Source organism: Chiloscyllium plagiosum, unplaced genomic scaffold (genome assembly GCF_037043375.1).
Source record: "Chiloscyllium plagiosum isolate Xiang-an unplaced genomic scaffold, Cpla_swu_hap1 HiC_scaffold_29, whole genome shotgun sequence".
Taxonomy (NCBI): domain Eukaryota; kingdom Metazoa; phylum Chordata; class Chondrichthyes; order Orectolobiformes; family Hemiscylliidae; genus Chiloscyllium; species Chiloscyllium plagiosum.
In genome coordinates, this window is record NW_028270167.1 from 78861495 (window position 1) to 78873852 (window position 12358).

Here is a 12358-nt window from a genome sequence, read left to right on the forward strand (position 1 = left end):
GATGGAGTGAGTGTGAAGGGGTCAGTTTGACTGTGATGTAGTGAGTGTGAGGCGTTCATGGTGACGGTGATGGAGTGAGTGTGGGGGGTCAGGGCGATGGTGATGGAGTGAGTGTGAGGGGACAGGGTGAGGACGTTGGAGTGAGTGTTTGGGTTCAGGGAGACGGAGAAGGAGTGAGTGTGAGTGGGTTAGGGTGACGGTGATGGATTGAGTGTGAGGTGGTTAGGGTGACGGTGAAGGAGTGAGTGTGAGGGGATCAGTGTGACGTTGTTGGAGTGAGTGTGGAATTGTCAGTGTGATAGTGATGGAGTGAATGTGAGATGGTCAGGGTGACAGTGACGGTGTGAGTGTGAGGAGGTCAGGGTGACTGTGATTGAATGAGTGTGAGGGAGTCAGGGCGATGGGGATGCAGAATGTGGGGGGATGATTGTGATGTTGATGGAGTAAGTGTGAGGGGGTCAGGGTGAGGGTGTCAGAGTGAGTGGGAGTTGGTCACGGTGACGGTGACGGAGTGAGTGGGAGGGGATCAGGGTAACAGTGATGGAGTGAGTGTGAGGGGTTCAGGGTGACGGTGATGGAGTGAGTGTGAGCAGGTCAGGTTGACACTGATTGAATGAATGTGAGGGTGTCAAGGTGATTGTGAAGAAGTGAGTGTGAGGTGGTCATGGTGACGGTGATGGAACGAGTGTGAGGGGGTCAGGGTGACAGTGAAGGAATGAGTCTGAGAGGGTCAGGGTGTTGGGGATGGTGTGATTGTGAGGGGGTCCCGTTGACAGTGATGGAGTGTGTGGGAGGGGGTCAGGTTGACGTTGATTGAGCGAGTGTGACGGCGTCAGTTTGACGGTGATGAAGTGAGTGTGAAGGGGTCAATGTTAATGTGATGGAGTGAGTGTGGTGGGTTCAGGGTGATGGTGATGGAGTGAGTGTGAGGTGGTTAGGGTGACGGTGATGGAGAGAGTGTGAGTGGGTCAGTGTGATGGTGATTGAGTGAATGTAAGAGGGTCAGTGTGACAGTGATGGAGTGAGTGTGAGAGGATCAGTGTGTCAGTGATGGAGTGAGTGTGAGGAGTTCAGTGTGACTGACGGAATGAGTGTGAGACGGTCAGGGCGACGGTGCTGGAGTGAGTGTGTGTGGGTCAGGGTGACGGTGATGGAGTGAATGTGAGGGGTTCAGCGTGACGGTGATGGAGAGAGTGTGAGTCGGTCATGGTGATGGTGATGGATTGAGTGTGAGCTTGTCAGGGTGACGGTGATGGAGTGAGTGTGAGACGTTCAGGGTGACGGTGATGGAGTGTGTGTGAGGGGATCAGTGTAACGGAGATGGAGTGAGAGTGAGGGTGTCAGGGTGACGATGATGGAATCAGTGTGTGGCGGTAAGGGTGAAAGTGATGGAGTGAGTGTGAAGGGGTCAGTGACAGTGAAGGAGTGAGTGTGAAGTTGACCGGTTGACAGTTGTGGAGTGAGTGTGAGGGGATTAGTCTGATGGTGATGGAGTGAGTGTGAGGGAGTCAGTGTGATGCTGCTGGAGTGAGTGTGAGAGGGTCACTGTGACGGTAATGGAGTGATTGTGAAGGGTTCAGTATGACTGTGATGGAGTGAGTGTGAGGGGGTCAAGGTGACAGTGAAGGCAGGAGTGTGAGGGGGTCAGGGTGATGGGGATGGAATGAGTGTCAGGGGATGAGTGTGACGGTGATGAAGTGAGTGTGAAGGGTTCAGTGTGACTGTGATGGAGTGAGTGTGAATGGTTCAGGGTGATGGTGCTGGAGTGAGTGTGAAGGCGTCAGTGTGATGGTGATGGAGTGAGTGTGAGGGGTCACGTTGACAGTGATGGAGTGTGTGTGAGGTGGTCAGGTTGATGGTGTTGGAGTGAGTATGAGGGGATCACGGTGACAGTGAAAGTGTGAGTCTGAGGGGGTCAGGGTGACGATGATTGAGCGAGTGTGAGTGGGTAAGGTTGACGGTGACGGAGTGAGTGGGAGGGGATCAGGGTAACAGTGATGGAGTGAGTGTGAGGGGTTCAGGGTGACGGTGATGGAGTGAGTGTGAGCAGGTCAGGTTGACACTGATTGAATGAATGTGAGGGTGTCAAGGTGATTGTGAAGAAGTGAGTGTGAGGTGGTCATGGTGACGGTGATGGAGCGAGTGTGAGGGGGTCAGGGTGACAGTGAAGGAATGAGTCTGAGAGGGTCAGGGTGTTGGGGATGGTGTGATTGTGAGGGGGTCCCGTTGACAGTGATGGAGTGTGTGGGAGGGGGTCAGTTTGACGTTGATTGAGCGAGTGTGACGGCGTCAGTTTGACGGTGATGAAGTGAGTGTGAAGGGGTCAATGTTAATGTGATGGAGTGAGGGTGGTGGGTTCAGGGTGATGGTGATGGAGTGAGTGTGAGGTGGTTAGGGTGACGGTGATGGAGAGAGTGTGAGTGGGTCAGTGTGATGGTGATTGAGTGAATGTAAGAGGGTCAGTGTGACAGTGATGGAGTGAGTGTGAGAGGATCAGTGTGTCAGTGATGGAGTGAGTGTGAGGAGTTCAGTGTGACTGACGGAATGAGTGTGAGACGGTCAGGGCGACGGTGCTGGAGTGAGTGTGTGTGGGTCAGGGTGACGGTGATGGAGTGAATGTGAGGGGTTCAGCGTGACGGTGATGGAGAGAGTGTGAGTCGGTCATGGTGATGGTGATGGATTGAGTGTGAGCTTGTCAGGGTGACGGTGATGGAGTGAGTGTGAGACGTTCAGGGTGATGGTGATGGAGTATGTGTGAGGGGATCAGTGTAACGGAGATGGAGTGAGAGTGAGGGTGTCAGGGTGACGATGATGGAATCAGTGTGTGGCGGTAAGGGTGAAAGTGATGGAGTGAGTGTGAAGGGGTCAGTGACAGTGAAGGAGTGAGTGTGAAGTTGACCAGTTGACAGTTGTGGAGTGAGTGTGAGGGGATTAGTCTGATGGTGATGGAGTGAGTGTGAGGGAGTCAGTGTGATGCTGCTGGAGTGAGTGTGAGAGGGTCACTGTGACGGTAATGGAGTGATTGTGAAGGGTTCAGTATGACTGTGATGGAGTGAGTGTGAGGGGGTCAAGGTGACAGTGAAGGCAGGAGTGTGAGGGGGTCAGGGTGATGGGGATGGAATGAGTGTCAGGGGATGAGTGTGACGGTGATGAAGTGAGTGTGAAGGGTTCAGTGTGACTGTGATGGAGTGAGTGTGAATGGTTCAGGGTGATGGTGCTGGAGTGAGTGTGAAGGCGTCAGTGTGATGGTGATGGAGTGAGTGTGAGGGGGTCACGTTGACAGTGATGGATTGTGTGTGAGGTGGTCAGGTTGATGGTGTTGGAGTGAGTATGAGGGGATCACGGTGACGGTGAAAGTGTGAGTCTGAGGGGGTCAGGGTGACGATGATTGAGCGAGTGTGAGTGGGTAAGGTTGACGGTGATGGAGTGAGCGTGAGGTGGTTAGGGTGACATTGATGGACAGAGTGTGAGTGGGTCAGTGTGATGGTGATGGAGTGAATGTATGAGGGTCAGTGTGAATGTGATGGAGTGAGTGTGAGGGGATCAGTGAGTCAGTGATGGAGTGAGTGTGAGAGGGTCAGTGTGACTGTGATGGAATGAATGTGAGACGGACAGGGTGACGGTGCTGGAGTGAGTGTGTGTGGTTCAGGGTGACGGTGATGGAGTGAGTGTGAGAGGTTCAGCGTGACGGTGATGGAGTGTGTGTGAGTTGGTCAGGGTGACGGTGATGGATTGAGTGTGAGGTTGTCAGGGTGAAGGTGATGGAGTAAGTGTGAGCTGGTCAGGGTGATGGTGATGAAGTGACTATGAGAAGATCAGGTTGATGGTGATGGAGTGAATGTGAGGGGGTCAGGGTGATGGTGATGGAGTGTGTGTGAGGGGGTCAGTGTGACGGAGATGGAGTGAGAGTAAGGGTGTCAGTGTGACGATGATGGAATGAGTGTGTGGCGGTAAGAGTGAAAGTGATGAAGTGAGTGTGAAGGGGTCAGTGACAGTGTAGGAATGAGTGTGAAGTTGACCGGTTGACAGTCATGGAGTGTGTGTGAGGGGATTAGTCTGACGGTGATGGAGTGAGTGTGAGGGAGTCAGTGTGATGCTGCTGGAGTGAGTGCGAGAAGGTCACTGTGACGGTTTTGGAGTGAGTGTGAAGAGGTCAGTATGACTGTGATGGAGTGAGTGTGAGGGGTTCATGGTGACGGTGATGGAGCGAGTGTGGAGGGTCAGGGTGACGGTGATGGCGTGAGTATGAGTGAGTCACGATGACTGTGATGGAGTGAGTGTGAGTGGGTCAAGGTGACGGTGCTGAGATTGAGTGTGAGGGGGACAGCGTGACGGTGATGGAGTGAGTGTGACTGGGACAGTGTGATGGTGATGGAGTGAGTGTGAGGTGGTCATGGTGACGGTGATGGAGTGAGTTTGAGACGATCAGTGTGATGGTGAGAGAGTGAGTGTGTGTGGGTCAGGGTGACAGTGATGGAGTGAGTGGGAGGGGATCCAGCGTAACAGTTATGGAGTGAGTGTGAGGGGATCAGTGTGACGGTGTTATAGTGAGTGTGAGATTGTCAGTGTGACAGTGATGGAGAGAGTGTGATGGGGCTCAGGGTGACAGTGATGGAATGAGTGTGAGGGGGTCAGGTCAGTGGGGATGGAGTTTGTGTGGGGGGATGAGTGTAATGTTGATGGAGTAAGTGTGAGGGGGTCAGGGTGAGGGTGTCGGAGTGAGTGGGAGTGGGTCACGGTGACGGTGACGGAGTGAGTGGGAGGGGATCAGGGTAACAGTGATGGAGTGAGTGTGAGGGGTTCAGGGTGACGGTGATGGAGTGAGTGTGAGCAGGTCAGGTTGACACTGATTGAATGAATGTGAGGGAGTCAAGGTGATTGTGAAGAAGTGAGTGTGAGGTGGTCATGGTGACGGTGATGGAGCGAGTGTGAGGGGGTCAGGGTGACAGTGAAGGAATGAGTCTGAGAGGGTCAGGGTGTTGGGGATGGTGTGATTGTGAGGGGGTCCCGTTGACAGTGATGGAGTGTGTGGGAGGGGGTCAGGTTGACGTTGATTGAGCGAGTGTGACGGCGTCAGTTTGACGGTGATGAAGTGAGTGTGAAGGGGTCAATGTTAATGTGATGGAGTGAGTGTGGTGGGTTCAGGGTGATGGTGATGGAGTGAGTGTGAGGTGGTTAGGGTGACGGTGATGGAGAGAGTGTGAGTGGGTCAGTGTGATGGTGATTGAGTGAATGTAAGAGGGTCAGTGTGACAGTGATGGAGTGAGTGTGAGAGGATCAGTGTGTCAGTGATGGAGTGAGTGTGAGGAGTTCAGTGTGACTGACGGAATGAGTGTGAGACGGTCAGGGCGACGGTGCTGGAGTGAGTGTGTGTGGGTCAGGGTGACGGTGATGGAGTGAATGTGAGGGGTTCAGCGTGACGGTGATGGAGAGAGTGTGAGTCGGTCATGGTGATGGTGATGGATTGAGTGTGAGCTTGTCAGGGTGACGGTGATGGAGTGAGTGTGAGACGTTCAGGGTGACGGTGATGGAGTGTGTGTGAGGGGATCAGTGTAACGGAGATGGAGTGAGGGTGTCAGGGTGACGATGATGGAATCAGTGTGTGGCGGTAAGGGTGAAAGTGATGGAGTGAGTGTGAAGGGGTCAGTGACAGTGAAGGAGTGAGTGTGAAGTTGACCGGTTGACAGTTGTGGAGTGAGTGTGAGGGGATTAGTCTGATGGTGATGGAGTGAGTGTGAGGGAGTCAGTGTGATGCTGCTGGAGTGAGTGTGAGAGGGTCATTGTGACGGTAATGGAGTGATTGTGAAGGGTTCAGTATGACTGTGATGGAGTGAGTGTGAGGGGGTCAAGGTGACAGTGAAGGCAGGAGTGTGAGGGGGTCAGGGTGATGGGGATGGAATGAGTGTCAGGGGATGAGTGTGACGGTGATGAAGTGAGTGTGAAGGGTTCAGTGTGACTGTGATGGAGTGAGTGTGAATGGTTCAGGGTGATGGTGCTGGAGTGAGTGTGAAGGCGTCAGTGTGATGGTGATGGAGTGAGTGTGAGGGGGTCACGTTGACAGTGATGGAGTGTGTGTGAGGTGGTCAGGGTGATGGTGTTGGAGTGAGTATGAGGGGATCACGGTGACGGTGACAGTGTGAGTCTGAGGGGGTCAGGGTGACGATGATTGAGCGAGTGTGAGTGGGTAAGGTTGACGGTGATGGAGTGAGCGTGAGGTGGTTAGGGTGACATTGATGGACAGAGTGTGAGTGGGTCAGTGTGATGGTGATGGAGTGAATGTATGAGGGTCAGTGTGAATGTGATGGAGTGAGTGTGAGGGGATCAGTGAGTCAGTGATGGAGTGAGTGTGAGAGGGCCAGTGTGACTGTGATGGAATGAATGTGAGACGGTCAGGGTGACGGTGCTGGAGTGAGTGTGTGTGGTTCAGGGTGACGGTGATGGAGTGAGTGTGAGAGGTTCAGCGTGACGGTGATGGAGTGTGTGTGAGTTGGTCAGGGTGACGGTGATGGATTGAGTGTGAGGTTGTCAGGGTGAAGGTGATGGAGTAAGTGTGAGCTGGTCAGGGTGATGGTGATGGAGTGACTATGAGAAGATCAGGTTGATGGTGATGGAGTGAATGTGAGGGGGTCAGGGTGATGGTGATGGAGTGTGTGTGAGGGGGTCAGTGTGACGGAGATGGAGTGAGAGTAAGGGTGTCAGTGTGACGATGATGGAATGAGTGTGTGGCGGTCAGAGTGAAAGTGATGAAGTGAGAGTGAAGGGGTCAGTGACAGTGTAGGAGTGAGTGTGAAGTTGACCGGTTGACTGTCATGGAGTGTGTGTGAGGGGATTAGTCTGACGGTGATGGAGTGACTGTGAGGGAGTCAGTGTGATGCTGCTGGAGTGAGTGTGAAGGGGTCAGGGTGACTGTGACGGAATAAGTGTGAGACGTTCAGGGTGACAATGCTGGAGTGAGTGTGTGTGGGTCCGGCTCACGGTGATGGAGTGAATGTGAGGGGTTCAGCGTGAACGTGATGGAGTGTGTGTGAGGTTGTCAGGGTGAAGATGATGGCGTGAGTGTGAGCTGGTCAGGGTGATGGTGATGGAGTGACTGTGAGAAGATCAGGTTGACGGTGATGGAGTGAATGTGAAGGGGTCAGGGTGACGGTGATGGAGTGAATGTGAAGGGGTCAGGGTGACGGTGGTGGAGTGAATGTGAAGGGGTCAGGTTGATGGTGAAGGAGTGTGCGTGAGCGGGTCAGAGTGACGGCGATGGAGTGAGAGTGAGGGTGTCAGGGTGACGATGATGGAATGAGTGTGTGGCGGTAAGGGTGAAAGTGATGAAGTGAGTGTGAAGGGGTCAGTGACAGTGAAGGAGTGGGTGTGAAGTTGACCGGTTGACAGTTGTGAAGTGAATGTGAGGGGATTAGTCTGACGGTGATGGAGTGAGTGTGAGAGGATCAGTGTGATGCTGCTGAAGTGAGTGTGAGAGGGTCACTGTGACGGTTTTGGAGTGAGTGTGAAGAGGTCAGTATGACTGTGATGGAGTGAGTGTTCGGGGTTCATGGTGACGGTGATGGAGCGAGTGTGGGGGATCAGGGTGGCGGTGATGGAGTGAGTATGAGTGGGCCAGGATGACTATGATGGAGTGAGTGTGAAGGGGTCATGGTGACGATGATGGAGTGAGTGTGAGTGGGTCAGGGTGACGGTGCTGAGATTGAGTGTGAGGGGTTCAGCATAACGTTGATGGAGTGAGTGTGACTGGGACAGTGTGATGGTGATGGAGTGAGTGTGAGGTGGTCATGGTGACGGTGATGGAGTGAGTGTGAAGGGGTCAGTGCGATGCTGCTGGAGTGAGTGTGAGAGGGTCACTGTGATGGTGATGGAGTGAGTGTGAAGGGGTCAGTATGACTGTGATGGAGTGAGTGTGAGGCGTTCATGGTGATGGTGATGGAGCGAGTGTGGGGGGTCAGGGCGATGGTGATGGAGTGAGTGTGAGGGGAAAGGGTGAGGACGTTAGAGTGAGTGTGTGGGTTCATGCAGACGGAGATGGAGTGAGTGTGAGTGGGTCAGGGTGACGGTGATAATTGAGTGTGAGTTGGTTAGGGTGACGGTGAAGGAGTGAGTGTGAGGGGATCAGTGTGACGGTGTTGGAGTGAGTGCGGAATTGTCAGTGTGATGGTGATGGAGTGAATTTGAGGGGGTCAGGGTGACAGTGATGGAGTGAGTGTGAGGGAGTCAGGTTGACAGTGAAGGAATGAGTGTGAGAGGGTCAGGGTGATGGGGATGGAGAGTGTGGAGGGGATGAGTGTGAAGTTGATGGAGTAAGTGTGAGGGGGTCAGGGTGAGGATGATGGAGTGAGGGAGTGGGGGTCAGGGTGACAGTGACGGAGTGAGTGGGAGGGGGTCAGGGTGACGGTGACGGAGTGAGTGGGAGGGGATCAGGGTGACAGTGATGGAGTGAGTGTGAGGGGTTTAGGGTCACGGTGATGGAGTGAGTGTGAGCAGGTCAGGTTGACACTGATGAAGTGAATGTGAGGGGGTCAAGGTGATTGTGAAGAAGTGAGTGTGAGGGGGTCATGGTGACGGTGATGGAGCGAGTGACAGGGGGTCCGGGTGACAGTGAAGGAGTGAGTGACAGGGGGTCAGTGTGACAGTGAAGGAATGAGTGTGAGAGGGTCAGGGTGATGGAGATGGAGTGAGTGTGAGGCGGTCCCATTGACAGTGATGGAGTGTGTGTCAGGGTGTCAGGGTGATGGTGTTGGAGTGAGTGTGAGGGGATCTCACTGAGGGTGACAGTGTGAGTCTGAGGGAGTCAGGGTGACGATGGTTGAGCGAGTGTGAGGGGGTCGGTTTGACGGTGCTGAAGTGAGTGTGAAGGGGTCACTGTTACTGTGATCGAGTGAGGGTGGTGGGTCCAGGGTGATGGTGATGGAGAGAGTGTAAGGGGGTCACTGTGACAGTGATGGAGTGAGTGTGAGTGGTTCAGGGTGATGGTGATTGAGTGAATGTAAATGGGTCAGTGTGACTGTGATGGAGTGAGTGTGAGAGGATGAGTGAGTCAATGATGGAGTGAGTGTGAGGTGGTCAGTGTGGCTGTGACAGAATGAGTGTGAGACGGTCTTGATTACGATGCTGGAGTGAGTGTGTGTGGTTCAGGGTGACGCTGATGGAGTGAGTGTGAGGGGTTCAGGGTGAAGGTGATGGAGTGAGTGTGAGTTGGTAAGGGTGATGGTGATGGACTGAGTGTGAGCTTGTCAGGGTGACGGTGATGGAGTGAGTGTGAGAAGATCAGGATGACGGTGATGGAGTGAATGTGAAGGGGTCAGGGTGACGGTGATGGAGTGTGCGTGAGGGGATCAGTGTGACGGCGATGGAGTGAGAGTGAGGGTGTCAGGGTTACGATGATGGAATGAGTGTGTGGCGGTAAGGGTGAAAGTGATGAAGTGAGTGTGAAGGGGTCAGTGACAGTGAAGGAGTGAGTGTGAAGTTGACCGGTTGACAGTTGTGAAGTGAGTGTGAGGGGATTAGTCTGACGGTGATGGACTGAGTGTGAGGGAGTCAGTGTGATGCTGCTGGAGTGAGTGTGAGAGAGTTACTGTGACGGTGATGGAGTGATTGTGAAGGGGTCATTATGACTGTGATGGAGAGAGTGTGAGGGGGTCACTGGGACGGTGTTGGAGTGATTGTGAAGGGGTCAGTATGACCGTGATGGAGTGAGTGTGAGGGGGTCAAGGTGACAGTGAAGGAATGAGTGTGAGGGGGTCAGGGTGATGGGGATGGAGTGAGTGTGAGGGAATGAGTGTGACGGTGATGAAGTGATTGTGAAGGGTTCAGTGTGACTGTGATGGAGTGAGTATGAGGGGTTCAGTGCGATGGTGCTGGAGTGAGTGTGAGGGGCTCACTTTGACAGTGATGGAGTGTGCTTGAGGTGGTCAGGGTGATGGTGTTGGAGTGAGTGTGAGGGGATCACGGTGATGGTGACAGTGTGAGTCTGAGGGGGTCAGGGTGACGATGATTGAGCGAGTGTGAGGGGGTCTGTGTGACAGTGATGAAGTGAGTCTGATGGGGTCACTGTCAATGTGATGGAGTGAGGGTGAGGGCATCAGGGTGATGGTGATGGAGTGCGTGTGAGGGGGTCACCGTGACAGTGATGGAGTGAGTGTGAGGTGGTTAGGGTGACGGTGATGGAGAGAGTGTGAGTGGGTCTGTGTGATGGTGATTGAGTAAATGTGAGAGGATCAGTGTGTCAGTGATGGAGAGAGTGTGAGGGGGTCAGTGTGACTGTGACGGAATGAGTGTGAGACGTTCAGGGTGACAATGCTGGAGTGAGTGTGTGTGGGTCCGGGTGACGGTGATGGAGTGAATGTGAGGGGTTCAGCGTGACGGTGATGAAGTGTGTGTGAGTTGGTCAGGGTGACGGTGATGGATTGAGTGTGAGGTTGTCAGAGTGAAGATGATGGCGTGAGTGTGAGCTGGTCAGGGTGATGGTGATGGAGTGACTGTGAGTAGATCAGGTTGACGGTGATGGAGTGAATGTGAAGGGGTCAGGGTGATGGTGGTGGAGTGAATGTGAAGGGGTCAGGGTGATGGTGAAGGAGTGTGCGTGAGGGGGTCAGAGTGATGGCGATGGAGTGAGAGTGAGGGTGTCAGGGTGACGATGATGGAATGAGTGTGTGGCGGTAAGGGTGAAAGTGATGAAGTGAGTGTGAAGGGGTCAGTGACAGTGAAGGAGTGGGTGTGAAGTTGACCGGTTGACAGTTGTGAAGTGAATGTGAGGGGATTAGTCTGACGGTGATGGAGTGAGTGTGAGAGGATCAGTGTGATGCTGCTGGAGCTCGTGTGAGAGGGTCTCTGTGACGGTGATGGAGTGAGTGTGAAGAGGTCAGTATGACTGTGATGGAGTGAGTGTTCGGCGTTCATGGTGACGGTGATGGAGCGAGTGTGGTGAGTCAGGGTGGCGGTGATGGAGTGAGTATGAGTGGGCCAGGATGACTGTGATGGAAGTGTGAAGGGGTCATGGTGACGGTGATGGAGTGAGTGTGAGTGGGTCAGGGTGATGGTGCTGAGATTGAGTGTGAGGGGGTCAGCATAACGTTGATGGAGTGAGTGTGACTGGGACAGTGTGATGGTGATAGAGTGAGTGTGTGTGGGTCAGGGTGACAGTGATGGATTGAGTGTGAGCGGATTCAGCGTAATAGTTATGGAGTGAGTGTGAGGGGATCAGTGTGACGGTGATAGAGTGAGTGTGAGATTATCAGTGTGACAGTGATGGAGTGAGTGTGAGGGGGGTTCAGGGTGACAGTGATGGAATGAGTGTGAGGGGGTCAGGGTGGTGCGGATGGAATGGGTATGGGGGCATGAGTGTGATGGCGTTGGAGTGAGTGTGAGGGGGTCAGGGTGAGGACGTTGGATTCAGTGTGAGGTGGTTAGGGTGACGGTGATGGATTGAGTGTGAGAAGATCAGGATGACGGTGATGGAGTTACTGTGATGGTGTCAGGGTGACGATGATGGAATGAGTGTGTGGCAGTATGGGTGAAAGTGATGGAGTGTATGTGAAGGGGTCTGTGACAGTGAAGGAGTGAGTGTGAAGTTGACCGGTTGACAGTTGTGTCGTGAGTGTGAGGGCATTAGTCTGACGGTGATGGAGTGAGTGTGAGGAATTCAGTGTGATGCTGCTGGAGTGAGTGTGAGTGGGTCACTGTGACTGTGATGGAGAGAGTGTGAAGAGGTCAGTATGATTGTGATGGAGTGAGTGTGAGGGGTTCATGGTGACGGTGATGGAGCGAGTGTGGTGGATCAGGGTGACGGTGATGGATTGACTGTGAGTTGGTTAGGGTGACGGTGATGGATTGAGTGTGAGAAGATCAGGATGACGGTGATGGAGTTACTGTGAGGGTGTCAGGGTGATGATGATGGAATGAATGTGTGGTGGTAAGAGTGAAGGTGATAGAGTGAGTGTGCAGGGGTCAGTGTGACAGTGAAGGAGTGAGTGTGAGGTTCACTCGTTGACGGTTGTGGAGTGAGTGTGAGGGGATTAGTATGACGTTGATGGAGTGTGTGTGAGGGGGTCAGTGTGATGCTGATGGAGTGAGTGTGAGAGGGTCATTGTGACGGTGATGGAGTGAGTGTGAAGGGGTCAGTCTGACTGTGATGGAGTGAGTGTGAGGCGTTCATGTTGACGGTGTTTGAGCGAGTGTGGGGGGTCAGGGCGATGGTGATGGAGTGAGTGTCAGGGGATCAGTGTGACGTTGATAGAGTGAGTGTGAGATTGTCAGTGTGACAGTGATGGAATGAGTGTGAGGTGGTCAGCGTGACGGGGAAGGAGTGAGTGTGAGATTATCAGTGTGACAGTGATGGAGTGAGTGTGAGGGGGGT